The sequence below is a fragment of the Octopus bimaculoides genome, chromosome 17 (assembly GCF_001194135.2).
Source record: "Octopus bimaculoides isolate UCB-OBI-ISO-001 chromosome 17, ASM119413v2, whole genome shotgun sequence".
Classification (NCBI taxonomy): domain Eukaryota; kingdom Metazoa; phylum Mollusca; class Cephalopoda; order Octopoda; family Octopodidae; genus Octopus; species Octopus bimaculoides.
The window spans coordinates 29,876,327-29,881,773 of record NC_068997.1 but is presented as its reverse complement, the minus strand read 5'-3'; the positions used below and the strand labels follow the sequence as shown (position 1 = coordinate 29,881,773).

The 5,447-nt window shown below is 41.7% G+C and overlaps 1 protein-coding gene across 7 annotated transcripts in view; it reads right to left on the bottom strand.

The window, feature by feature from the left end:
• The window catches only part of LOC106878385 (zinc finger protein 652-B), a 96,886-nt gene that overhangs the window by 17,003 nt on the left and 74,436 nt on the right, over window positions 1–5,447 (bottom strand). The window lies entirely within an intron of this gene.

Here is a 5,447-nt window from a genome sequence, read left to right as displayed (position 1 = left end):
GGGGGGCTGGCTTTAAGACCTTGTTGGAGGCCCAAGCTTCTGAGTTCTTTTGCAGCCCTTAGAAAAACTGAAGGACCACTAAAATAAGTCTGAGAGAGGAATATGTTGAATAAAATCATAATTAACTGATCCTCCTGTATTTTCTTTTACCCAAAGTTAGGAATTTCTCAATACCTATCATGTGTGTGTGTGTATAGGTATACACACACATACACACACACACATATATATAGCTCAAATATACAGAAAACAAAAGACAAAGACAAGTGAGGGAACAACAAGCAGATGTATTAAGTTTGACGATCAGGAAGAATGGACAAAGTCTTTGACATTTCAAGCCTTGTCGACATTTTGCACCCACTTTGCATGCTGGAAAATTTGGGGCAGTTCAAAAAGGATCAAACAGGTTGGAAGAATAAGTACTAGGCTTACAAAGAATAAGTCCTAGGGTTGATTTGTTTGACTAGAGGTTTGCTCCCACATGGCCACAGTCAAATTACTGAAACAGGTAAAATAATAAAAGAGTAAAAGAAAATTAATCAAGGCGGTGCCCCAGAATGGCCACGTTCTAATGGCTGAAAGAAGACAAAATATAAAAGGTAAGGGGTGGGGGTGAAAGAAAAAGAACTGGGAGAAATGAAGTCAATGTTAAACTCTTCAGACTCAGTGAATGATTCTACAGACTCAAACACACATACAAGCATGCCTAAAGACACATTGACAGTCCCATCTATGAGCACCACACACACACACACACACAATTAAAAGAAGATATAAACAAAGATGGATACATATGCAAAGCAATACATGCAGACAAGTATGATGGAATAGCTACACATGCATGTGTGTACGCATGCACACACACAACCTACATATGCACGCATACACATACAAACTCAACCAGGCTGAAATCACACGTGCTCAGACACACACTTACCCTCCACTCAAACAACACACACATATAATTATACACTTGTGTATACAGTCTCAACCATGGGAAATACACACACACAACCACAGTATGTATATACACACACAACCACAGTGAAAGCATACGTTACATACACATCCAGACCGTCCCCCTCCGCACCACCTCTTCAATCAAGTATATTCACAAGACACACACACACCTACGTAGACAACGAGGATCTTCTCCACCTACTCACCTATACGTATACATACAGGCATACTAAATACTCACACACATATTGAGAAATACACAAACACACACAAACAAACACACCTAAACACGCATTGGCACATACACACCTACATAGACGAGGATCTTCACCTATACGTATACTTACAAGCATGCTAAATACACACATACACACACAAGTTGAGAGATACATGCACGCACACACACACCTACGTACAGATACAAAGACACGTGCATACACACACACCTACACAGACGCGGATTTTCACCTATACATATACTTACAAGCATGCTAAATATGCACACACATACACATGTTGAGAGATATATATATACACACACAAACATGCATCCAGACACCTACCTACTCACCCATAGACAAAACATACACGCAAACATACTAAAATAAACACATATACATACCCAGAAGCACATACACATCCAGACCTACCCACCCACCACTGTTCAGACAAGACACACATGCATGCACACACACACACGTACGCACACACACACAAAACTAATCCCAGTCAACATGTCATGAAACATTACTGCAATAAATTGTAAAATTTTGCAGCAACTATTTTCAGAAATCAATAGAAACCATTCAACCCAGAAGGCCAAGTACTTCCTGCACCACCCATCCACCACCACTACACCTCTTCCTGCTCTGCTCTTCTCCTCTCACTCACTCTCTCTCTCTCCCTCTCTTTCTCCCCACCATCCCCATCGTCTTCCTGCACCTCATCTCTTTACCACCACCACCACCACCCTCCCCATCCTCTTCCTGCACCTCTTTTCTCCTCCTCTTCCTCTTTCACCACCAGCACTATGTCTTCCCACAACACACTCATTTATGTTTCTTCTACTCCTCCTTCACTAACTCACTACTCCTCCTCTTCTCAAACCACACATCTCTTCCCTATTTCTCTTTTCTCCTCCTCCTCTTTAACAACTGCTCCTCTGGCTCTCCCTCTCCTCTCCCTCTCACTCCTACTCTTCGCCTCTACTCCCCCCCCCTTCTTCCCACTCTGCCACCATTTTTCTTTATCTTGGAATGAATTTATTGATCAGTGCACTCAATAGGAATGGATGATGGTGCTTAAGAGAAAAACGGTAATCCAGTGCCGTGCACACATGTGAGAGAGGAAGAAAGGGGGTGAAGCATGTTGTGTGTGCATGCATGCATGCATGTGTTTATGTTTATGTGGCTTGAATGCATGTATATGTGAGCACACAACTAGCTGAGATCCAAGATCTTAGTCATGGGTGTAGAAGGAGTAAGAGTTCTTCACAAGAATTCCGCTGCCATAGCACGAGTCTTTCAGAGTACTCCACTATATCACAGTGAGAGTCATTCTTCTTCAGAGTACTTCAGTACCATAATGAAAATTCTTTGCAGTGCTACATTACCACAATGAAAATTCTTCAGAGCATTATGCTACCATTATGTGAATTCTCCACAGGGCTACATTAAAATACTGAGAGTTCCAAAGACAGTACTGCAATCACTGAAAGTTCTGAAAAGAGTTACCTTATCACCATGAGAGTTCTTAAGAGAGCAGTGCCACTATTAAGAATTCTTTGTCTTCACACAGACTGAAGCGTCTCTGTGGAGTTCTGAAGAATATCATGACACTACAAGAAGCGATCTGAAGACGGTAATGCTATCAGATACAGAATGTTGATTGGCATAACTACAGTGAAAACTTCTAAAGAGAACAACATTACTAGCATGAGTTTTGAAGAGTTACAGCACCATATTTCAATAATGAATCCATCTCCAAGTGGTACTACCATTGCAGAAGTGTGTTGTTGTTGTTGTTGGTGGGGGGGTTCTTTTTTTTTTTTTTCTTAAAGAACTCACTACAACAGAGAGAGTTCTTTAGAAAGTAATGCAGCCAGGAAAGGGGTTCAGAAGGGAGCTGTACTTATTCTTCAGCAAGTAACCTTACTACAGATAGAAAATAAACTCAAAATCTCCCCTGGAAAAGAAAGAAAGAGAAACCTGGGTAGTCGAAAATATAAAAAGAAATCCTAAAGCCTTCTTACCATTGGCAAAGGAGTCTGCCTATAAGATAGGGCCACTGTTTGTTAAAAACAGCTCACTAACCGCAGACCCGGGGAAGATAAATGGAGCACTAAATAAACAATTCCAAAGTGTTTTCACTTTTTCACTCTGGAAAATATGCAAATAAACAAGCCGAAGGAGTTTGTCAATGTAATTAATCTATTCAGAAAAGAGGCAACCATCGATTACATCAACATAACCGAAGAGGATGTAATATTGGCCATTGATGAGATGAGATGGACTCCCAGCTGTTCTCTTAAAGACATGTAAAAAGGCTCTTGTAAAGCCACTGTAGATACTCTTTCAGAGTTTCCTTGCATGTGGTAAACTGTCCAATATGCTAAAAGAGTGTATAATATGCCGTGTCCATAAAGGAAGGAACAGAGCAGATGCTAAAAGCTACTACAGGCCCATCTCTCTGACCTCACATGTTAGCAAGACAATGGAACGCTTTGTCAGAAAAAGGCTGATTGCATTCCTAGAAAAAAATAACCTTCTAACAAACACGCAACACGGCTTCCATCCAGGAAGGAGCTGCCTCACACAGTTGCTGCAGCACTTTGACTGGGTACTGAAGCAACAGCTAAACCAGTCACCGGTAGACGTGATATACCTAAACTTTGCCAAAACTTTCGACAAGGTTGATCATAGCATGATATGTCATAAGATGCAAAACCTTGGTATTACCGGGAAACTGGGAGAGTGGCTGCATGATTTTCCAAAGGGCAGGAGTCAGACAGTTGTAGCCAATGGCGCTCATTCTCAAGAGGCACTAATTCTCAGTGAAGTCCCACAGGGAACTGTACTGGGGCCACTACTATTTGTGGTGGCCCTCTCAGACATGCCCCCTGCAGTACAGTCAGCCAATCTGACCAGTTATGCTGTCGATATAAAAGTATCACAGGCAGTTAGGAACCCAGAGGACGTCATAAAACTGCAGAAAGACCTGAACGAAATATACAAATGGGCCAACAGAAATAGCATGCAGTTCAATGCTATGAAATTTCAGGCACTGCACTATCGGTCATACACCAGGCTAAAATCGGAATACACTGGACTAGAAGGTAATACTATCTCAGAGTCAAAGTCAGTGCATGACCTGGGGGTTCACATGAGCAATGATGCAACATTCCATGTGCATATTACCAAGATGGCAACACTGTGCAGGCAAGTGGCTGGACGGATTCTGAAGACATTCAGAACTAGGAAAATGGAGTCCCTGCTATCCCTATGGAGGTCTTTCGTTCTCAGCTGCTTGGACTACTGCTCCCAACTACAGTCCCCAGAGAGTGTGAAACAAATTGTGGAACTCAAAGCAATCCAGCACCAAGACACAAAGAAGATTGACTCGATGCAAAACGATGGGTTACTTGGAGAGGCTACGGGAGCCGAGTCTTTATTCCCTGGAGAGAAGACGAAAGAGATATGCGGTGATATATATATTTGGAAGATCTTGGAGGGTGTAGCTCCTAATTTTGGAATTGACAGCTATACCAATCCTTTTCCTGTATAATGAGCAGGTGTCTCAGGGTCACAAGTGTCTCACCCCTTAGCCTGTAGCTTCACCTGAGTGGGACAGCAAGGACTGAGCTAGTCTTCACCTATGGAAGGGCTTCATTTACAGTCTCTCTTATCAACCACAGCCATCTATTTAACTGTATCAGGTGTATAAGACGATTCTGCTGTAATAAAAGTCTTGTTTTACAATAAAGATAATCAAATAATTTAAGTGATTATTTACACTATTTATATTTGATGGATATTTGTTCTCATGTTTGTTGTTGACACATTTCAGCTGATATACCTTCTAGCCTTCATCAGGTATCTTGGGGAAATTTCGAACCTAGGTTCTTATTCCTAAGGCATTTTTCGCTGTTATTATTATCATTATTATTATTATTATTAATACAAATAATTACAGAGGCATCAAGCTGTTAGATCAGGTTATGAAAGTTACAGAGAGGGTCATAGCCCAACTAATTAGGGAGCGAATCAATTTAGATGAGATGCAGTTTGGGTTCGTGCCAGGTAAAAGCACTACTGATGCCTTATTTCTAGTGAGACAGCTGCAGGAGAAATACCTAGCTAAGGATAAACCTCTGTACCTGGCTTTCGTTGACATGGAGAAAGCCTTTGACAGGGTCCCCCGATCCCTTATCTGGTGGTCAATGAGGAAACTTGGGATAGAAGAATGGTTAGTGAGAGCTGTGCGAGCCA